Genomic DNA, 25516 nt, shown 5'->3' on the forward strand with positions numbered 1-25516 from the left:
ACAATGTAGAAAATAGTCAAAATAAAGAAAAACCATTGAATGAGTAGATGTGTATAAACTTTTGACTGGTACTGTATGTAAATGTGATATTTCAGTTGTTGTTTTTGTTACATTTGAAACATTTATAAAAAACGGTTTTTGCTTTGTCATTATGGGGTATTGTGATGTCATTATGGGGTATTGTGATGTCGTTATGGGGTATTGTGATGTTATTATGGGCTATTGTGATGTCGTTATGGGGTATTGTGAAGTCATTATGGGGTATTGTGTGTAGATGGATTAAATCAATGTTTTCCTCATAAATTTTAGAATAATGTAACAAAATGTGTAAAAAGTGAAGGGGTCTGAATACTTTCCGACTGCACTGTATAAATTGGGGAAGTACTTAGTGACATCACTTCCTGAAACAGGAGGTGCAAATATATAACAGGTTCACAATATCAACATTCAATGTATCAAAATATATGACCAAGCTGGAAGTGTAAACACCAGCCCAGCCACAATCCTAGAGGTTCACTGATGATCAACCTCCTCCTTCACATCTGACTCCTGATGATCAACCTCCTCCTTCACATCTGACTCCTGATGATCAACCTCCTCCTTCACATCTGACTCCTGATGATCAACCTCCTCCTTCACATCTGACTCCTGATGATCAACCTCCTCCTTCACATCTGACTCCTGATGATCAACCTCCTCCTTCACATCTGACTCCTGATGATCAACCTCCTCCTTCACATCTGACTCCTGATGATCAACCTCCTCCTTCACATCTGACCAGCTATCTATTTATCACTGTAAAAAAACAAACTCCAAATGTAGAACAGCCATGGAGGAGGGTGAAAGGATAGCAGCCCCAACTGTCAGTGAGAGAGGAGGCTATTCTGGATAGGGCAGGTACTTTTGTGTAGTTCCTGTCCCTAGAAGTGAGGACGGAGATAATAGTAACATAATATTCAGTGTGGTGTAATTTGACTATAATGAAGTCTGTTTCTTGTGAGGTTTTCTGTCCTCAGATAAAGAGCTCTATGAAAGCCAGTCTACATATGAAGAGGTCCCAATGAAGAGCAGTGGTTCTCAGTCCTGGGGACTCAAAGAGGGGCACATTTTTGTTTTTGCCTTCACACTGCACAGCTGATTCAAATGATTCAAACTCATCATCAAGCTTCAAGTGGTATTTATGTTTTCATTTGTGATGCCATCCTTGATATGATTCTGTTATTGTCACATGCTACACATGTACATATGTGTGCCCATGCATTTATCAATCCAATGTTATCATGATTTGTTATCAGGGATATTATACTTTAGTAATCCACAATGACCTGGTGATGTAACAGTCTAATAATTACATTGTCTTCCATATTCCTACAGATACCTTGTAACTGGAGATTCCTTCATAACGGTTGCCTACAGTTACCGTGTAGGGCACTGCAAGGTTGGGTGACCAGGGTCATCTGGGACTGCCTCCTGGAGGAATTCAGGTGTGTGAAGGCTACCTGTGTCCTGCGTAACTTCATGAGGATGGACACGAGGACCAGGAGGGGATCTGCAGCTCGCCGCCGTGTGCCAGAGGAGGAGTCTGCTGCTCTGCAGGATGTTTCAAGGATGGGGTCCAACAACGCAGCAAGAGAGGCAATCCGTGTGCAGGAGATCTTCACCTCCTACTTCTTCAAAGAGGGTGCTGTTCCCTGGCAACACCATAGACGTCACTATGCACAACCAAAGGCTCTTTTAAGAGCCATTCACATTGCAATAAGAGTATTCTTCCATTTACTGAGCTATGTCAACTGCAGTTATTCAATTCAGTTTCTCTCCCTTTGATTTCTACTTCTCAGGTGAGGGTGCTGTTTAGGTAAGGGTGTGATGTCTGTGCAAAAACAAAACAGGCTATTTTAAATCACCCATATTGAAAAAATGTAGAACAATTAGACACCCTATAACCCACACCTACACACACATGTATCAATCTGATTGATGGATTGTGTTGTGCAGTAAGCAGGTTCAGGTGTATAACTGTGGCTCCTTCCACCTTCAAAGAATAGGCAAGAGGGCCAACCATGGAGAATAGTAAGACACTTCATTATTTCTATAACAAACACTATATTGTTTGTCCTCATGTGTCCGTTCATGTTTTTCAGCATAAAGTACTCCGCAGCCACTTAGTGTGGTGTGGACACCAGGTGAGGCCACACACAGATTCCTGTTGAACACTGTCGCTTTAACTACCTTATTTTCTCAATAACAGTCTCTCTCCTTCACTTCATCCCTCTCTCCTCTTCTCCCTAAATCCTCTAGGTTATATCAGCTGTGTCGGTGAACCCCTCCTGCATCTGAACTGGCTACATAGAGGGCACAGCATGATCAGAGGTGAGAGGTCACTTGGTCAGGTCAACAGGAAGTATTATTAAAGAGATGCTTTACATTGAAATACAGATAGAGATGCAGTAGTCACAGAGTTAATGATCCCAGGTCAGTTTTTTATTTCACCTCCTGATTGATGACTAACAATGTTAGAATAAAAATATAAACACAAGGTTTAAACATGCTCTCTCTCTCCATCTGTCTCTCGTCTGCAGATATGTTTTGATGTGAGAGGAGGCCAACCCCCAGTCCCATCATCGCCACCTCACCTGCTTTTAAGAACCTTTGGGTCGACGAGAGATACTATTATGTAATTGTGATGAACTGAGAGAATATTTATGTAGCACTGTGATTCATTAATCATGTGCTGCCTTCCCTGCTCCTATGTGCTTACCTCTTTCCCTTTCTGTCTTTTACACCTCTCTCACCACCTCCTCTTTCTTCCTCTGTTTTTATAATGCACAACAGATGTGCATTGAAGTACAGATTGAACTTGTATTCATAAGACTTGGATAATGAGCTTATTCAATAAAGTGTTTCACATTCTCTACTGGTTGAAATGAAGTGTAATGTGATGAAATACTCCACCTATCCTGTGTTTATCAGATCAATGCAGATGAAGAGCATTAGATGTTGAGATGAACCAGTGTTAGAGTATTTACATGATGCATAGGAAGTGTAGTGTACTGTTTTTTAACATTATATTTCTGTATATTTGAATTAACTAGTTAAATCCTGTTTCTAGTCTATTAGTTACAATGTGTAACCATTGATGTCCCAGGACCAAGATTGGTAAACACTGTTGAAGTGTATAATTGTAATCCATACATGCAGACACAGCGTCATTCAAAGACTGGAATTTGATACTCCTGGTATTGGATATGACTGAAAAATAATCTCAAAGACATTCATACCTAAACTGCACCTTTATTTGCCAAGGTAGAGTACATGATCAGTGAATATATTAAATGTACAGGCTACAATGTGGGGATCTCATGCATGGTAATAACTACATGTATATACGACTTGCATCCTTGGCACAAAGTTATATTATATTCTACTCAATCCATAGGCTTCATTAATGTCATTCAGGCTGTTTTGAAGTTGATACAACTGGCTATGATAGCTGAGGTTCATAGGTTCTGAACTAATATGTATACCAAACGTTTGGGTCCATACACAGATCGGCTAGATAGCTAGCTACACATCCATAGGCATACAGGTATTTTAATCATCCACTGCACAATAAGCAAGAACATAGCTAGCTACGTTATTTCATCTATCTGCATGGCAAATATCAGCAAGGCAAGCTAACACAATTGTACATTCAATTTTCAGTAAATTCTTCAGCTAACTAGATTCTATACATTCACTGTTTCACAAAACGACAGCCTGGATTGCAGGTTGTTTCAGGAGTCCCAAAAACAACCAGAATGACAATTACATACTCATGTCACAACACCCATAATGCTAGTCAGCTAGCTGGCTAATGTTAGCTAGTCAGCTAGCTGGCTGATGTTAGCTAGCTGGGTAATGTTAGCTAGTCAGCTAGTTGGCTAATGTTAGCTAGTCAGCTAGTTGGTTAATGTTAGCTAGTCAGCTAGTTGGTTAATGTTAGCTAGTCAGCTAGCTGGCTAATGTTAGCTAGTCAGCTAGTTGGTTAATGTTAGCTAGTCAGCTAGCTGGTTATTGTTAGCTAGTCAGCTAGCTGGTTAATGTTAGCTAGTCAGCTAGCTGGCTAATGTTAGCTAGTCAGCTAGCTGGTTAATGTTAGCTAGTCAGCTAGCTGGTTAATGTTAGCTAGTCAGCTAGCTGTTTAATGTTAGCTAGTCCGTTAGCTGGCTAATGTTAGCTAGTCAGCTAGCTGGTTATTGTTAGCTAGTCAGCTAGCTTGTTAATGTTAGCCAGTCAGCTAGCTGGCTAATGTTAGCTAGTCAGCTAGCTGGTTAATGTTAGCTAGTCCGTTAGCTGGCTAATGTTAGCTAGTCAGCTAGCTGGCTAATGTTAGCTAGTCAGCTAGCTGGCTAATGTTAGCTATTCAGCTAGCTGGCTAATGTTAGCTAGTCAGCTAGCTTGCTAAATCGCGATTTTCGTAAATAAACTTTAAGATAAGAAAAAGCATAATCGTTTGTCTCTACATTAACTAACATTTCTGTCAAATGTACATGTTTTTGCATGATTCGTTATGACGTTATAATCCCTTACATTTGCTTCCATCCTAGTATTTGTGTCCGCCATCTTTGATCCAGTTCAGTTCTGTGTAGGGGTACCTCTCTCCTAGTGTTTCTGTCCGCCATCTTTGATCCAGTTCAGTTCTGTGTAGGGGTACCCCTCTCTCCTAGTATTTCTGTCCGCCATCTTTGATCCAGTTCAGTTCTGTGTAGGGGTACCCCTCTCTCCTAGTATTTCTGTCCGCCATCTTTGATCCAGTTCAGTTCTGTGTAGGGGTACCCCTCTCTCCTAGTATTTCTGTCCGCCATCTTTGATCCAGTTCAGTTCTGTGTAGGGGTACCCCTCTCTCCTAGTATTTCTGTCCTCCATCTTTGATCCAGTTCAGTTCTGTGTAGGGTTACGCCTCTCTCCTAGTATTTCTGTCCTCCATCTTTGATCCAGTTCAGTTCTGTGTAGGGTTACGCCTCTCTCCTAGTATTTCTGTCCTCCATCTTTGATCCAGTTGAGTTCTGTGTAGGGGTACCCCTCTCTCCTAGTATTTCTGAAGAAAGTCTAACAGTCACTGGTGCAGCAGCAGCCTCCCCCTGTCCTAGGAGTTTAAGATGCGATGGAACGGTTGACGAAAAAAAAAAATCATAGAAAAAATATATTGACTGATATTGATTTATTTAGGGGGGGCTAATGAATATTTTAGGACCAGCGATGTCCCTTATTCCTACCCTTTAACTTTTTGTCTGACAAAATATACATTTTACTCAACTGCGTTACTCCACTCCAGTCAGCAGATGGCGGTCTGGGAATTTAACGCGATGCTGTTGGTGTGACGTATAATGTAGTGGACGGAACTTCTTCTTTCAACAGCAGCAACAGTTAGTCAGACACCACGTTAGCTTGCTAGACAAAATAGCCGAACAATAAAGCTCTTTAGACGCGTTAGTGTATATTAGCCACTGTGTTTTAAACCCTCTTCTGTCGTCTAGTTAGTTATCCGATTTAATTTCATATTTACGGTGTTGTTGTTATTATTCAGCTAGCAGGCTGGTTAAGTTAGCATTAGCCTAGCTAGCTAACATTCCCAACCATGCGGTCACTGAGCTACTCTCCTCCTGCTAAAGAAGATGACATCACAGTAAAACAAGAAGTAGAGGGTGAAAGAAGAAAAAGACGCGTTCAGAGTGAAAGAGGAGGAGGATGTTACAGTAAAAGAAGAGGAGGATGCAGTTTATGGAGTGAAAGAGGAAGAGGGGGAGATGACTGTTACATCGATAGAGGAGGAAACTGGACATCTGGGCCCGGTTTCCCAAACGCATCTTAAGGCGTCCAATGGTTCTAATGATGAATTTAGCCATAAGATGGTTTTGAGAAACCGTTCCCTGATTAACACTAGTAAGTACTGTCTTAAATACAGAGGCACAAACTCTGCAGTTGTTGAACTGATGTGTGGTGTTAAAGCGGAAATCTGCAATAGCTACATCTATATTTGGACTTTTAAATGATTTATTTATAGCCATTGATTCTTGAAGAATATACCACATGCCTCATGAGCTTAGTTCAACTGTTGTACCCCATCAGAACCCCAAATAAGCTTTTTTTACTCCAATGTTTAGAAATGTAAATGAACACTGTATAGCCTCAACATGGTTAAAACTTTAATGTTGATATTATGGATGGTCAGTCCTTGCATCCATAGGTCTGTCTATGAATTTGAAAGTAGTTACATTTCTCCAGACCCATCATCATCTTATTACCAAAACAGTGGTGGAATTACAGCTTTGTTATTGTTTGGACTGCAGATTGGTTGATTGATTGTGTGGCTTTTTTAAAGGGGGACCTAGTTTTAAAACAGAAACAAAATGGCTGCCCAGTGACTTGGTTTGGTAAACAGTTGATGGATGGGGGAAGGAGAAATGTAACCACTCTTAAATTCATAGAGAAAGCTATTGTAGCAACCGTAACCCAACACCTAGCAACCTCGTCAAGAAGTTAAGACATCTTGGCTTAACACTTATAAAGTGTTGGTGAAACATACCTAGATTCAGTTACATTCATGAATTGTTTTGAAACCTTTGTTTAAACCCTTCTCAAAGTTGGTGCCTTGACGGATTTGTAAAATACGGTTTGTCATAAAACACTTTTTTATTTATTCATTAACATTATTCATTTTATTTTTTATTTATTCATTAACCTCTTATGGACAGACATTCCACTAGCGGAACCCCGTTCCGCCTGCAGAACCCCTAGCCGACTGCCAATGGCATCGCACCGCGCGAAATACAAAACCAACTACAATACCACAATTCAATTTTCTCAAACATATGGCTATTTTACACCATTTGAAAGATAAGACTCTCGTTAATCCAACCACATTGTTCGATTTCAAAAAGGCTTTACAGAGAAATCTAATGTTTTGCTTATGTTAGGAGAGTACCCAGCCAGAAATAATCACACGGCCATTTTCAAAGCAAGCATATATATCACAAAAAAACAAAACCACAGCTAAATGCAGCACTAACCTTTGATGATCTTCATCAGATGACACTCCTAGGACATTGTTATACAATACATGCATGTTTTGTTCAATCAAGTTCATATTTATATCAAAAAACAGCTTTTTACATTAGCATGTGATGTTCAGAACTAGCATACACACCGAAAACTTCCGGTGAATTTACTAAATTACTCATAAACCTTGACAAAATACATAACAATTATTTTAAGAATTATAGATACAGAACTCCTTTATGCAATCGCGGTGTCAGATTTTATAATAGCTTTTCGGCAAAAGCACATTTTGCAATATTCTGAGTACATAGCTCGGCCATCACGGCTAAACTCAGAATTACTATTAGAAAAATTGGATTACCTTTGCTGTTCTTCGTCAGAATGCACTCCCAGGACTTCTACTTCAACAACAAATGTTGTTTTGGTCCCAAATAATCCATAGTTATATTCAAATAGCTCTGTTTTGTTCGTGCGTTCAGGTAACTATCCGAAGGGTGACGCGCGGGAGCATTTCGCGACAAAAAAAATTGAAATGTTCCTTTACCGTACTTAGAAGCATGTCTAACGCTATTTAAAATCAATTTTTATGCAATTTTCCTCGTAAAATAGCGATAATATTCCAACCGGACGATATTGTATTCATTCAAACTGGTGAAGAAAAACATGGAGTACTCTCGTGGCTGCGCATCTCCAGGCTCTGAGCCACTAGGCTGACCACTCACAAACAGAGCTGCTGGACCCTGCCCAGAGACAGCAGAGATCCCATTCCACTTTCTGGCGTCTTCAGAGAGCCTATGGGAACCTTAGAAATTGTCACGTTACAGCAGAGATACAGTATTTTCGATAGATAGGCAAAAGAAGCACCAGAAATTGTCAGACAGGCCACTTCCTGTATGGAATCTTCTCAGGTTTTGGCCTGCCATATGAGTTATGTTATACTCACAGACACCATTCAAACAGTTTTAGAAACTAGAGTGTTTTCTATCCAAATATACTATGCATATTCTAGTTTCTGGGCAAGAGTAGTAACCAGATTAAATCGGGTACATTATTTTCACCCGGTCGTGAAAATACTGCCCCCTACACCATAACAGGTTAATTAACCTCTTGAGGACCCCTTCCGCTCGGATCCCGTTATCGGGATTCGATTTGACAACAGCCAGGGTGCCAAATTCAAAACTACAAAAATCTCATAATTAAAATTTCTCACACATACAAGTATTATACACCATTGTAAAGATAAGATTCTCCTTAATCCAACCACAGTGTCCGATTTCAAAAAGGCTTTACGGCGAAAGCAAAACATTAGATTGTGTTAGGACACCACCTTAACAAGAAAAGCTACACAGCCATTTTCCTAGCAAGGAGAGGCGTCGTAAAACCAGAAATACAGCTAAAATGAAGCACTAACCTTTGACGATCTTCATCAGATGACACTCCTAGGACATCATGTTACACAATACATGTATGTTTTGTTCGATCAAGTTCATATTTATATCCAAAAACCCCATTTTACATTGGCGCGTAATGTTCAGAAATATTTTGCCTCCAAAACTTCCGGTAAATGAGCACAATGAGCATACATATTACAGAAATACTCATCATAAACCTTGACAAAATATATAACAATTATTTAAAGAATTATAGATACACTACTCCTTAATCCCCTGAGTTTTCCACCATTCACATTCAGAATACATTGTGAAAAACTAAAATCTTTGCTCACTATTTTTGCTCCAGGTAGATATAGTACATCCATAACTACCGGTTTCCTCATTAGCAGGGGAGGAGTTTCCGCAATCAAATTGCCCTCGTGCCGCAATTTTAGCAAACACAGAAAGGGGCCTATATTGGAAAACAAAAGTTGTCTGGCACACTGCTTAGAGTTTCAACAACATGAATATCTTATTTCTAGCCTACAATCATCAATGTCACTACGAATGTGAAAACAAGACAAAATATGACTCTTCTTGCTCATTTTAAGACAATTGTTAAATAATTTTAACATTCATTACAGATGTCAATTGTTGTATAACATCATGGCTCCGCTGTTGGCATCACCTTTTACAGTGGATTACCGCTGTTGTGGGCCTTTTAATCATCTGTCTGACTTTGTTGTTCACACAGGAGAGATACTTAACTATCGTGGATCCTCTGGGGAGCCTCAACAACCTCATGATGCTGACGAGGCAGAGAAGAGTCTCTCCAGATCAGAACACCTCAATAAACACCCGCAGAGATCCACAGGGAAGAGAACTCACTGCTGCTCTGACTGTGGGAAGAGATTCACCTCCCCATCAGGCATTAAAATGCATCAGAGAATCCACACAGGAGAGAAATCTTATAGCTGTAATCAATGTGGGAAGAGTTTTGGTCAGTCTGGAAAGCTGATTTTACACCAGAGAACACACACTGGAGAGAAACCTTTTAGCTGTGATCAATGTGGGAAGAGTTTGACTTCATCTAATCATCTGACAGTACACCAGAGAATACACACAGGAGAGAAACCTTATAGCTGTGATCAATGTGGGAAGAGTTTCACTACATCAAGCATTTTGACTGTACACCAGAGAAGACACACAGGAGAGAAATCTTATATATGTGGTCAATGTGGGAAGAGTTTTGGTCAATCTGGAGAACTGACTTTACACCAGAGAACACACACTGGAGAGAAACCTTTTAGCTGTGATCAATGTGGGAAGAGTTTTACTACATCTGATCATCTGACAGTACACCAGAGAATACACACAGGAGAGAAATCTTATAGCTGTGATCAATGTGGGAAGAGTTTCACTACATCAAGCATTCTGACTGTACACCAGAGAAGACACACAGGAGAGAAACCTTATAGCTGTGATCAATGTGGGAAGAGTTTTACTACATCTGATAATCTGACAGTACACCAGAGAATACACACAGTAGAGAAACCTTATAGCTGTGGTAAATGTTGGAAGAGTTTTGGTCAATCTGGACATCTGACATTGCACCAGAGAACACACACAGGAGAGAAACCTTATAGCTGTGGTCAATGTGACAAGAGATACTCTGATAAAAGATCTCTGATCAAACATCAGAAAATACATGGAGTTGTTTCATGATATCAATGAAATGATGTCAGAATGTTTTAACATTGTAGAAGGAGTATTTTAATGATGTCACAATGTAGAATGTTTAAACATTGTAGAAGGAGTATTTTAATGATGTCACAATGTAGAACCCTAAACGTTTGTCCCCTGTTCTATTGATTTCAACATGATATGGATATTAGCCTCAGGGGGAAAATCCAGGCTCTGAATTGAAAGAGTACTATTTATGAGTTTTAACAAAAAGTACTAACAAAAAAAGAGTTGTGTTACACTTACCACGTTGGTGACCCACTGGAATCAAAATGCACCACTTCAAAATGTAGCTAGCTGTTTTCTACAAATTGTCCTCTAACCAGGGATGTACACATTATTCCCAGATTCCATGTGGTTTTTGAGCTGTTAGTTTTAACATGACGTGCAACCTCATCTCCCTTCTGTCACACAATTGATTTCAACATGATATCGATGAGTTATGACAAATAAGTGTTGTGTTCCTTTGTTTAGCGACCCCTACATTTAAATGCATCACTCCAAAATGTAGCTGACTGTCTTCTGCAGGTTGTCCTCTAACCAGTGAGGTAAAATATATCTCCCATTTCCATGTGTTTTTTTTAGATGTGTTAGTTTCAACATCACGTACAACTTGATTTTCCCCCTAATCGATATCAGTGATTTATTGCTACTTGTCAAAACAACAGCGTTTCTGGTGCTTGTGCAGTTTATAAGGTGCTTGTTTTAAAAATTACAAGTAATATGATTATTGTGGCACATGTTATGTTTAGGTTTTCAATTCATCCCAAACTGTTTCTGCATATTGGTTATTGATTTGGACACGTTAAAACTGTTTTGACATTGGGGATATCCCACCTAGCAACATGTCAGAGAATGGAAATCCAATTCAAAATGATGTGAAAATATTACCTTAAAAAAATGAGAATTTAGACGTGAGGTATTTCTCCTCTAGAGACCGACATGCATGTACCTGCAGAGTCAAGATGTTAAATGGACGTATGAGGTGAGACGGTGAACTGATGTTGAACTGGGCAGTCAGCTGCTGCTGCTCCAATACAGTATGAGGTGAGACGGTGAACTGATGTTGAACCGGGCAGTCAGCTGCTCCAATACAGTATGAGGTGAGACGGTGAACTGATGTTGAACTGGGCAGTCAGCTGCTGCTGCTCCAATACAGTATGAGGTGAGACGGTGAACTGATGTTGAACTGGGCAGTCAGCTGCTGCTGCTCCAATACAGTATGAGGTGAGACGGTGAACTGATGTTGAACTGGGCAGTCAGCTGCTGCTGCTCCAATACAGTATGAGGTGAGAGGGTGAACTGATGTTGAACTGGGCAGTCAGCTGCTGCTGCTCCAATACAGTACGAGGTGAGACGGTGAACTGATGTTGAACCGGGCAGTCAGCTGCTGCTGCTCCAATACAGTATGAGGTGAGACGGTGAACTGATGTTGACTCATAATGATTAAGTTAATTAAAATGAATTTGTGAAACTGTTAAAAAAATTGTATATTCAATATTTTACGCTATTGTTATCATATAGAAACATGATGGAATATTGTACATCATATTAAATATATTACTGTATTGTTATCATATAGAAACATCATGGAATATTGTACATCATATTAAATATATTACTCTATTGTTATCATATAGAAACATCATGGAATATTGTACATTATATGACCATCAACATACATTATTGTTTCATTCAATTTCACATAATAAGGATATTTAATATTTTCAAGTTCAGAAGTCAGAACCCATCACCTGCTATGTAAAATAGACAGAAGAATGCACAATGGTCAATGCTATCTGGGATCCTTGGGACATCCCTACCCTAAACCCTAACCTTAACCCCTACCTTAACCATTTTAAATGTCAACTTCAACGGGCTAGGGACGTCCCAAGGATGTATCTCTACCTGAAAATACATGATCTAAGTGATTGATAGTTGGTATTCAGCAGTCATAAAGCCTTATTTACTTTAATGAACTACTAAAATAGTGATTTTGTCAGACAGCATAGACAGCAGCTCTACACTTTATTGACTGACTGATCCATTCATCCTTCCATCCCTCCTCAGCCTTCCTCTCCTCTGAAGACCCAGTGAGGGTGGAGCTCAGTCAGAGAGCTGTTGAGGGACTGGTTAGGAAGAACACTTCTACAGCCAGAGAGGTGAGAGGTCACACATGGTTTAGATGGTAAATATTTATGTCCTCTTAGCGGTTCATCACGTCAGCAAAAGGGAATATGTTCCATCATCTATGTTTATTTACATTAGTGCAAATTGTTCACTGATATTGGTGTAATTTCTCACCCCTTTTGGCTGTATGAAGTTAATTTCCCCTCAGACACACATTTGTTCTTTGATATTATGAAGGTCATTTGTGTCAAATGTACTTTTCCCCTCATTCACCCCATCTCTATACATTGCTTATGCATATTCAGTGGCCTGACTGCATCCAGACTATGTCAAAGGCCCATCCTGGTAGATCTGAACCTAATGCAACTTGGAGTGATCAGATGACAGAAGTCACATTTAGGTGCCAGGTGTAACTGAGGCCATAGATGCTCCATATCCATTACTTTGAGTGTTTTATATAATATGACTAAATGTGTTTCTGTGTTGCAGGGACAGTCAAGAAATGGAACAGCAAGGCCACAGAACATGACATAATCAGAGCTGTGGGAGACCACCTCAAGCCCCTGGTAGAGCCGGGGGTGGTGTTTACCACTCCACCACGCCTTCAGCAGGCTGGAAACGTGGGATTGATACAGTTTTTCATACTAAGGTGGACCAATAGTTTGTTGATTGGTCAGTCATTGGGTTCATTAGTTTTGCAATATGTTCAAATCAAATCAAGCTTTATTTATACAGCACATGTCAGACATGGATGCTTCACAGGAAAAAAAATAAAACAATGAAAATAAACAGAAATATTTACCACAACAAACATAAGATTAACAACTGAAAGACAGATTAGCATTCTAAGGAAAATCCATTGATTAAAATATTAATTGGATGCATGATCCAACCCAAAATATAAGCTTGTTTTTTAGGAGGGGCTCTGAAAGACACTATGGGGGTGTCCACTGGAAGTTGACTAGTAACAACAACTGGGACCTAAAAGACACCCACCATGAGACCCACTAAATCTGCCCAAGAAGAGGAAAACAAAATAAAAACCCACACCAAACTTAAAGACAGGAAGTAAACCAAAAAGGTGGAGCAACTAAAGGTGTTGACTCTCCACATGTATCAAGACAACTGGAGCACTGGGCCAGACACTCTTAAATAGAACCTGGACCAGCTCAGGTGAAACACCTTCCCACTAACGAGATGGACAAGCCAGCACAGGTGTAACACATACTGACTAACGAGGTGACACCAATCAGTGCGTCCTACGTGCTAACGGGCTAGACGTGCTAACGAGCTAGACGTGCTAACGAGCTAGACGAGCTGACGAGCTAGACGTGCTAAAGTCCAACCTCAAAACATAAATGGAAAAACCAAAGCCTGTAACACCTTAAGACAACAAATATATCCTATATTTCTTTTGGACAAGTTTGCTCACCACCAACAGAAAACAACTTCCATTTCACATTATAATCAACTACAATGCTTCACCTTCACCAATATAAACATGGTGTCTACTGGATGTCAACAATTAAAAACAAGAAAAAAAACCTTATTTCTAAATAATAATATACAATAGTATTATTTGTTTCTCCTTTTTCTTTCTATAGAATCCTAAATCCCACTAGCTTCTAGAACTCTCGTCTTCCTAAAACTCACTAGCTTCTAGAACTCTCGTCTTCCTAAAACTCACTAGCTTCTAGAACTCTCGTCTTCCTAAATCCCACTAGCTTCTAGAACTCTCCTCTTCCTAAAACTCACTAGATTCTAGAACTCTCGTCTTCCTAAAACTCACTAGCTTCTAGAACTCTCGTCTTCCTAAAACTCACTAGCTTCTAGAACTCTCGTCTCCTTGGAACGAGCCCAAACAAAACTCATCTCCAATACGGAAAAACGTGCAGTCAAAATAAATTCTGATCCATGGCAATGCACTGCCTAAATGCAAAACACAAATCTTATATCCATTTGGGGGGAAATCAGGTTGAATCTGCTCTTGAAACTAACACAACAAAACAAAAAACACATGGAAATGGAGATATATTTTACCTCACTGGTTAGAGGACAACCTGCAGAAGACAGTCAGCTACATTTTGGAGTGATGCATTTAAATTTAGGGGTCGCTAAACAAAGGAACACAACACTTATTTGTCATAACTCATCGATATCATGTTGAAATCATTTGTGCGAGAGGAGGGAGATGAGGTTGCACGTCCTGTTAAAACTAACAGCTCAAAAACCACACAGAATCTGGGAATAATGTGTACATCCCTGGTTAGAGGACAATTTGTAGAAAACAGCCAGATACATTTTGATTGAAGTGCGTCACCAACGTGGTAAGTGTAACACAACTCTTTTGTGTTAGTCACTTTTTGTTAAATCACATAAATAGTAACTCTTCCATTTCAGAGCCTGGATTTTCCCCCTGAGGCTAATATCCATATCATGTTGAAATCAATAGAACAGGGGACAAACGTTTAGGGTTCTACATTGTGACATCATTAAAATACTCCTTCTACAATGTTAAAACATTCTACATTGTGACATTAATTCATTGATATCATGAAACAACTCCTTCATGTATTTTCTGATGTTTGATCAGATGTCTTTTATCGGAGTATCTCTTGTCACATTGACCACAGCTATAAGGTTTTTCTCCTGTGTGTGTTCTCTGGTGTGATGTCAGCTGGCCAGATTGACCAAAACGCTTCCCACATTGATCACAGCTATAAGGTTTCTCTCCTGTGTGTGTTCTCTGGTGTATCTTCAGTTCGCCAGATTGAACAAAACTCTTGCCACATCGAGTACAGCTATAAGATTTCTCTCCTGTGTGTCTTCTCTGGTGCATCTTCAGTTCTCCAGATTGAACAAAACTCTTCCCACATTGAGTACAGCTATAGGGTTTCTCTCCTGTGTGTCTTCTTTGGTGTATCATCAGATGGTTAGATTTTTAAAAAAACTTCCCACATCGAGTACAGCTATAGGATTTCTCTCCTGTGTGTGTTCTCTGGTGAAGAGTCAGATTGCGCAAGCAAGTAAAACTCTTCCCACATTCATCACAGCTAGAAAGTTTCTCTCCTGTGTGTATTCTCTGGTGTGATATCAGGCTGCTTCGATGAGTAAAACTCTTCCCACATTGATCACAGCTAAAAGGTTTCTCTCCTGTGTGTATTCTCTGGTGTGTTATCAGGTTGCCTAGCTGAGTAAAACTCTTCCCACATTCATCACAGCTATATGGTTTCTCTCCTGTGTGTGTTCTCTGGTGTGTTATCAGGTTGCCTAGCTGAGTAAAACTCTTCCCACATTCATCACAGCTATATGGTTTCTCTCCTGTGTGTGTTCTTTGGTGTACAATAAGATGGCTAGATGTATCAAAACTCTTCCCACATTGAGTACAGCAATAAGCTTTCTCTACTGTGTGGCTTCTCCGATGAATTTTAATGCCTGATGAGGTGAATCTCTTCCCACAGTCAGAGAGGTTAATTATCTTCCCTGTGGGTCTCTGCTGGTGTTTCTTGAGGAGTTCTGATCTGGAGAGACTCTTCTCTGCCTCATCAGCATCATGAGGTTGTTGAGGCTCCCCAGAGGATCCACGATAGTCCCGTCTCTCTCCTGTGTGAATGACAAAGTCATACAGATGGTTAAAGGCCCACAACAGCAGAAATCCACTGTAAAAGGTCATGCCAACAGCGTAGCCATGATGTTGTACAACAATTGACATCTGTAATGAATGTAATGATTACTTGACATTTGTCTTAAAATGAGCAACAATAGTCATATTTTGTCTTGTTTTCACATTAGTAGTAACATCTAAGATTGGAGGCCCTTTTCTATGTTTGCTGGTGAGAAAAGATTTTTGCTCAGGGGAGTAACCTCCATTACCAGGTTGCTTATGAGTTCATTTCACACTACTTTGGATTATAATTGTCAGGCTCGCTTGAATCTCCTGCTTAATATGTTTGTGTCGTCGTCGCAAATCAACCGCTTTGTACTTAAAAAACACTTCAACCAGTAAAATGCTCTTTGGCTTTTCCATCAGCCTGACAATGAGGGTTTGTACACTGTTTGCCAAATTGGCCCATAACTTCACCTAACAACAAATATAGACCTACTGTTGGACCCATAACTTCACCTAACAATAACATAGACCTACTGTAGGACCCATAACTTCGCCTAACAATAACATAGACCTACTGTAGGACCCATAACTTCACCTAACAATAACATAGACCTACTGTAGGACCCATAACTTCACCTAACAATAACATAGACCTACTGTAGGACCCATAACTTCACATAACAATAACATAGACCTAGTGTAGGACCCATAACTACACCTAACAACAAATATAGGAAAATAGCTCTGTGTGTTGAACAATAGCCTATCCATCAAGGAACAGTTCTCTACACATTATGAGCTAAGTATCTCCGTTTCCAAACGGACTAACGAGACCCTACAGTAAATCAAGCAGACAATAACACATTATAAACATCAATTTGTTAGGGATGTTGGATCCAACGTGGAGCACGGCATAACTGTCTTTACCAGAGTAATGAATGAAGAAGCACTTTGGTTGTTGTTGCATGTCGTGATGTTTGTAATTTGACTGGCATTCAGAAAAGTATTTCCTGGATCTTCTGATAGTTGATCATGTGACTGTAACTAAACAGCTACAGTATTAAGTATTATGTGTAATTATTGAAGAACTGCGTTAATGACAGTATCCATTTGAGTGTTGTCAATAAAGCTAAGATAAAAAATAAAAAATGTATTTCACCTTTATTTAACCAGGTAGGCTAGTTGAGAACAAGTTCTCATTTACAACTGTGACCTGGCCAAGATAAAGCAAAGCAGTGCGACACAAACAACAGTTACACGTGGGATAAACAAACGAACAGTCAATAACACAATAGAAAAATCTATATACAGTGTGTGCAAATGGAGTACGGAGGCAAGGCAATAAATAGACCATAGTAGTGAAGTAATTACAATTTAACACTGGAGTGATAGATGTTCAAGTAGAAATACTGGTGTGCAAAAGAGCAAAAAACGTAAATAAAAACATGGGGATGAGGTAGGCAGTTGGATGGGCTATTTACAGATGGGCTGTGTACAGCTGCAGCGATCGGTAAGCTGCTCAGATAGCTGATGCTTGGAGTTAGTGAGGGAGATATAAGTCTCCAAGTTAAGCGATTTTTGCAATTCGTTCCAGTGATTGGCAGCAGAGAACTGGAAGGAAATGCGGCCAAAGTAGGTGTTGGCTTTGGGGATGACCAGTGAGATATACCTCCTGGAGCGCGTGCTATGGGTGGGTGTTGCTATGGTGACCAGTGAGCTGAGTTAAGGCGGCCTAGCAAAGACTTGTAGATGACCTGGAGCCAATGGGTTTGGCGACGAATATGTAGCGAGGGCCAGCCGACGAGAGCATACAGGGTGCAGTGGTGGGTGGTATATGGGACTTTGGTGACAAAACGGATGGCACTGTGATAAGACTGCATCCAGTTTGATGAGTAGAGTGTTGGAGGCTATTTTGAAAATGACATCGCCGAAGTCAAGGATCGGTAGGATAGCCAGTTTTACGAGGGTATGTTTGGCAGCGTGAGTGAAGGAGGCTTTGTTGCGAAATAGGAAGCCGATGCTAGATTTAATTTTGGATTGGAAATGCTTAATATTAGTCTGGAAGGAGAGTTTACAGTCTAGCCAGACACCTAGGTATTTGTAGTTGTCCACATATTCTAAGTCAGAACCGTCCAGAGTAGTGATGCTGGACGGGCGAGCAGGTGCGGTATCCCAGGTCCATAACAAATGTAGTTTTGTTCGAAAAAAGCTCATAATTTATGCCCAAAAAGCTCCGTGTTGTTAGCGCGTCGTGTAGGCTACTCAAAAACATGAACGTCGCCCGCCGGACATGTCTTCACCAAAAAGGGAGAAAAAAATTATGTACGTTCGTTCAAACATGTCAAACGTTGTATAGCATAAAATGTTAGGGCCTTTTTCAATCAGAACTTCAATAATATTCAAGGCGGACGATTGCATTCTCTTTTAAAACGTATTGGAACGAGGGTACCCAACATGCACTCGCGCGCCAGAGTAGTATCGGCCATCCGCTTATGACCAACGTTCCAAGTCTCTTGTTCGGTCAGTTTTCATAGTAGAAGACTCAAACCACTTTGTAAAGACTGGTGACATCTAGTGGAAGCCATAGGAAGTGCTCAATGATTAATAAGCCCCTGTATGTTTCAATGGCATAGGCTTAAAGTAATTCAACACATCAGGTATCCACTTCCTGTCAGAATTTGTCTCAGGGTTTTGACTACCATATGAGTTCTGTTATACTTACAGACACCATTCAAACAGTTTTAGAAAATTCAGAGTGTTTTCTATCCAAACCTGAACAATAATATGCATATCCTAGCTTCTGAGTTGGTGTAGGAGGCAGTTAAAAATGGGCACATATTTTTTTAAATTCTCAATACTGTCCCCTATCCCCAACATTAAAGGCACAGTCAACTTAGTGTATGTAAACTTCTGACCCACTGGAATTGTGATACAGTGAATTATAAGTGAAATAATCTGTAAACAATTGTTGGAAAAACTACTTGTGTCATGCACAAAGTAGATGTCCTAACCGACTTGTCAAAACTATAGTTTGTTATCAAACAATTTGTGGAGTGGTTGAAAAACAAGTTTTGATGACTCCAACCTAAGTGTATGTAAACTTCTGACTTCAACTGTAGCTGACATACTGGTACATACTGCTGTAAAGATATGCTATGTGGTTCATAAGGACAGCGTAGCTAGCTAACATACTGGTACATACTGCTGTAAAGATATGCTATGTGGTTCATAAGGACAGCGTAGCTTGCTAACATACTGGTACATACTGCTGTAAAGATATGCTGTGTGGTTCATAAGGACAGCGTAGCTAGCTAACATACTGGTACATACTGCTGTAAAGATATGCTATGCGGTTTGTAAGGATAACGTAGCCAACATATCGTTACATTGCTCAACATTCTCTTAACATTTGTCATAATTAGTTAAAGCAGTTCATTTGTATCCACTCTCTCGTCGGACTTCGGCTGCATATTTTCCACAATTTTTTTCAAATCTGGTAAAATAGTTGAAGCCCCGCCCATTTCCTGAAGAATTGCATTATGGGCCCTAAAAGCACAGAAATAGTGTCCTCTGCATATATACTTCGTATTTTGGCGACTGTAGTACCACACCGGGAACTTTTGGCATACTAACTATATCCATACTATGACAAATAAGCATAATATATAGTATGGTTAGTATGAGTATTCGAACACAGCTCAAGTCTCTGGGCAGCCATTTTGTTTCTGTTTTAAAACTAGGTTGCCCCTTTAAAAAAGCCACACAATCAATCAACCAATCTGCAGTCCAAACAATAACAAAGCTGTACTTCCACCACTGTTTTGGTAATATGATGATTATGGGGTTGGAGAAATGTAACTACTCTCAAATTCATAGACAGACCGATGGATGCAAGGACTGACCATCCATGATATCAACATTATAGTTTTAACCATGTTGAGGCTATACAGTGTTGGTTTACATTGTTTCTAAACATTGGAGTAAAAAAGCTTATTTGGGGTTCTGATGTGGTACAACAGTTGAACTAAGCTCATGAGGCATGTGTTATATTCTTCAAGAACCAATGGCTATAATTAAATAATTTTAAAGAAAAAAAAATGGATGTAGCAATTACAGATTTCCCCTTTAACACCTCAGTTTAACACGTGTAGAGTTTGTGCCTCTGTTTTTAAAACAGTACTTACTAGTGTTAATCAGGGCCCGTTCATCGTTAGAACCATTGGATGCCTTAACATGCCTTTGGGAAACCGGGACCAGATATCCAGTTTCTTCCTCTTCTTCCTTCTTCGATGTGACAGTCATCTCCTCCTCCTCTTTCACTCCAAAAACTGCATCCTCCTCCTCCTTCACTCTGAACGCGTCTTCCTCTTCTTTCACTGTAATGTCTTTCTCTTCTTCTTTCACGGTAACAGCCTCACCCTCTACTTGTTTTTGTATTGAAACAGCCTCCTCTTCCTCCTCCTCTTTGACGAGAGCTTCTTTCTCCGTCCAGCAGACATCTTCTTTAACAGGAGGAGAGTAGCTTTGTGAGCGCATGGTCGGAGATGTTAGCTAGCTAGGCTAATGCTAACTTAACCAGCCCGCTTAGCTGACTAATAACAACAACACCGTAAATATGAAATTAAATCGGATAACTAACTAGACGACAAAAGTGTCTTTAAAACACAGTTGCTAATATACACTAAAGCGCCCAAAGAGCTTTATTGGTTCGGCTATTTTGTCTAGCAAGCTACAGAGGTCGCTGAATAACTGTTGCTACTGTTGAAAGAAGCGTTCCGTCCACTAGATTATACGTCACACCAACAGCATTACCTTAAATTCCCACACCGCCATCTGCTGACTGGAGTGGGTAACGCAGTTGAGTAAAATGTTTATTTTATTGTCAGACAAAAAGTTAAAGTGTAGGAAGCATGAGTTTTTACTCACCAGCGTAACAACACAGTGTGGTTAAAGACTTACTAAGCTAGTTGTAGTCACGATATGGTTACCTATAAGTACAAACAGCTATGTTTTTGCATTATTACAAATGTATGAACTTATTTCGGGAAATCTTCTAAACTACCCACAATGCACTATTTCCCAACGTCATATGTATTATCAACTCTATGCTACCGAGTTTGTATGCCAGTGTAACGGTGTAATGAAGTTACATTTAAAAAATGTATTTAACCATTATTTAACCAGGCAAGCCAGCTAAGAACAAATTATTATTTACAATGACCGACCTACCCCTGCCAAACCCTAACCCAGACGATGCTGGGCCACTGTGCGCTGCCCTATGGGACTCCCTATCCCGGCCTGTTATGATACAGCCTAGTTTTGAACCAGGGTCTGTGGTGACGCCTCTAGCACTGAGATGCAGGACCTTAGACTGCTGCTCGTGTCTTTACATTACAGTCAGTGATAAAGGTATGGGATTCTGGGTAATACAAAGCAGATTTATGGAGAATTTAGAAATTGAGTGGTCCTGGGATAGAAATGTATGAAGTTGACATTAGATCATAAACCATCCACCTTTTACATCATAAATTAGCAATTTATGTTTTAGTAACTTCTGTTGTTGGTTTGGCCCCTCTTTATATGTTATTTGCCGAATCTCAGTTTTCCATGTGGGTTTTATGCTAAAGTTCCCTCTTTCAAGTTGGTAGCAAACTGGAAAATGCATCTTCTATAGGAGTGCTATTTATATCCTGAACATTCATCCACACTGCATCTTCTTTAGGAGTGCTATTTATATCCTGATCATTCATCCACACTGCATCTTCTTTAGGAGTGCTATTTATATCCTGATCATTCATCCACACTGCATCATCTTTAGGAGTGCTATTTATATCCTGTCGACTACTGATCATTCATCCACACTGCATCTTCTTTAGGAGTGCTATTTATATCCTGATCATTCATCCACACTGCATCTTCTTTAGGAGTGCTATTTATAACCTGCCATTACTGATCATTCATCCACACTGCATCTTCTTTAGGAGTGCTATTTATATCCTGATCATTCATCCACACTGCATCTTCTTTAGGAGTGCTATTTATATCCTGATCATTCATCCACACTGCATCTTCTTTAGGAGTGCTATTTATATCCTGATCATTCATCCACACTGCATCTTCTTTAGGAGTGCTATTTATATCCTGTCACTACTGATCATTCATCCACACTGCATCTTCTTTAGGAGTGCTATTTATATCCTGTTGACTACTGATCATTCATCCACACTGCATCTTCTATAGGAGTGCTATTTATATCCTGATCATTCATCCACACTGCATCTTCTATAGGAGTGCTATTTATATCCTGATCATTCATCCACACTGCATCTTCTATAGGAGTGCTATTTATATCCTGATCATTCATCCACACTGCATCTTCTATAGGAGTGCTATTTATATCCTGTCACTACTGATCATTCATCCACACTGCATCTTCTTTATGAGTGCTATTTATATCCTGATCATTCATCCACACTGCATCTCCTTTAGGGCTGCTATTTATATCCTGTCACTACTGATCATTCATCCACACTGCATCTTCTTTATGAGTGCTATTTATATCCTGATCATTCATCCCCACTGCATCTTCTTTAGGAGTGCTATTTATATCCTGATCATTCATCCACACTGCATCTTCTTTAGGAGTGCTATTTATATCCTGATCATTCATCCACACTGCATCTTCTATAGGAGTGCTATTTATATCCTGATCATTCATCCACACTGCATCTTCTTTAGGAGTGCTATTTATATCCTGATCATTCATCCACACTGCATCTTCTATAGGAGTGCTATTTATATCCTGATCATTCATCCACACTGCATCTTCTATAGGAGTGCTATTTATATCCTGATCATTCATCCACACTGCATCTTCTATAGGAGTGCTATTTATATCCTGTCACTACTGATCATTCATCCACACTGCATCTTCTTTATGAGTGCTATTTATATCCTGATCATTCATCCACACTGCATCTCCTTTAGGGCTGCTATTTATATCCTGTAACTACTGATCATTCATCCACACTGCATCTTCTTTATGAGTGCTATTTATATCCTGATCATTCATCCCCACTGCATCTTCTTTAGGAGTGCTATTTATATCCTGATCATTCATCCACACTGCATCTTCTTTAGGAGTGCTATTTATATCCTGATCATTCATCCACACTGCATCTTCTATAGGAGTGCTATTTATATCCTGATCATTCATCCACACTGCATCTTCTTTAGGAGTGCTATTTATATCCTGATCATTCATCCACACTGCATCTTCTTTAGGAGTGCTATTTATATCCTGATCATTCATCCACACTGCATCTTCTATAGGAGTGCTATTTTTATCCTGTCACTACTGATCATTCATCCACACTGCATCTCCTTTAGGAGTGCTATTTATATCCTGATCATTCATCCTCACTGCATCTTCTATAGGAGTGCTATTTATATCCTGTCACTACTGATCATTCATCCACACTGCATCTCCTTTAGGAGTGCTATTTATATCCTGATCATTCATCCACACTGCATCTCCTTTAGGAGTGGTATTTATATCCTGTCACTACTGATCATTCATCCACACTGCATCTTCTTTAGGAGTGCTATTTATATCCTGATCATTCATCCACACTGCATCATCTTTAGGAGTGATATTTATATCCTGATCATTCATCCACACTGCATCTTCTTTAGGAGTGCTATTTATATCCTGATCATTCATCCACACTGCATCTTCTTTAGGAGTGATATTTATATCCTGACCATTCATCCACAGTGCATCTTCTTTAGGAGTGCTATTTATATCCTGATCATTCATCCACACTGCATCTTCTTTTTAGGAGTGCTATTTATATCCTGATCATTCATCCACACTGCATCTTCTTTAGGAGTGCTATTTATATTCTGATCATTCATCCACACTGCATCTTCTTTAGGAGTGCTATTTATATCCTGATCATTCATCCACACTGCAACTTCTTTAGGAGTGCTATTTATATCCTGTCACTACTGATCATTCATCCACACTGCATCATCTTTAGGAGTGCTATTTATATCCTGATCATTCATCCACACTGCATCTTCTTTAGGAGTGCTATTTATATCCTGTTGACTACTGATCATTCATCCACACTGCATCTTCTTTAGGAGTGATATTTATATCCTGATCATTCATCCACACTGCATCTTCTTTAGGAGTGCTATTTATATCCTGATCATTCATCCACACTGCATCTTCTTTAGGAGTGCTATTTATATCCTGATCATTCATCCACACTGCATCTTCTTTAGGAGTGCTATTTATATTCTGATCATTCATCCACACTGCATCTTCTTTAGGAGTGCTATTTATATGCTGATCATTCATCCACACTGCAACTTCTTTAGGAGTGCTATTTATATCCTGTCACTACTGATCATTCATCCACACTGCATCTTCTTTAGGAGTGCTATTTATATTCTGATCATTCATCCACACTGCATCTTCTTTAGGAGTGCTATTTATATCCTGATCATTCATCCACACTGCATCTTCTTTAGGAGAGCTATTTATATCCTGTCACTACTGATCATTCATCCACACTGCATCTTCTTTAGGAGTGCTATTTATATCCTGATCATTCATCCACACTGCAACTTCTTTAGAGTGCTATTTATATCCTGTCACTACTGATCATTCATCCACACTGCATCATCTTTAGGGAGTGCTATTTATATCCTGATCATTCATCCACACTGCATCTTCTTTAGGAGTGCTATTTATATCCTGATCATTCATCCACACTGCATCTTCTTTAGGAGTGCTATTTATATTCTGATCATTCATCCACACTGCATCTTCTTTAGGAGTGCTATTTATATCCTGATCATTCATCCACACTGCAACTTCTTTAGGAGTGCTATTTATATCCTGTCACTACTGATCATTCATCCACACTGCATCTTCTTTAGGAGTGCTATTTATATTCTGATCATTCATCCACACTGCATCTTCTTTAGGAGTGCTATTTATATCCTGATCATTCATCCACACTGCATCTTCTATAGGAGTGCTATTTATATTCTGATCATTCATCCACACTGCATCTTCTTTAGGAGTGCTATTTATATCCTGTCATTACTGATCATTCATCCACACTGCATCTTCTATAGGAGTGCTATTTATATCCTGATCATTCATCCACACTGCATCTTCTATAGGAGTGCTATTTATATCCTGTCACTACTGATCATTCATCCACACTGCATCTTCTTTATGAGTGCTATTTATATCCTGATCATTCATCCACACTGCATCTCCTTTAGGGCTGCTATTTATATCCTGTCACTACTGATCATTCATCCACACTGCATCTTCTTTATGAGTGCTATTTATATCCTGATCATTCATCCCCACTGCATCTTCTTTAGGAGTGCTATTTATATCCTGATCATTCATCCACACTGCATCTTCTTTAGGAGTGCTATTTATATCCTGATCATTCATCCACACTGCATCTTCTATAGGAGTGCTATTTATATCCTGATCATTCATCCACACTGCATCTTCTTTAGGAGTGCTATTTATATCCTGATCATTCATCCACACTGCATCATCTTTAGGAGTGCTATTTATATCCTG

The 25516-nt window shown here is 39.6% G+C and overlaps 1 pseudogene; it reads right to left on the bottom strand.

The window, feature by feature from the left end:
• Positions 1–14859: 14859 nt before the first annotated feature.
• Positions 14860–25516, bottom strand: part of LOC123741805 (zinc finger protein 271-like) — a 59811-nt pseudogene continuing 49154 nt past the window's right edge.

The sequence above is a fragment of the Salmo salar genome, chromosome ssa03, assembly GCF_905237065.1.
Source record: "Salmo salar chromosome ssa03, Ssal_v3.1, whole genome shotgun sequence".
Taxonomy (NCBI): Eukaryota; Metazoa; Chordata; class Actinopteri; order Salmoniformes; family Salmonidae; genus Salmo; species Salmo salar.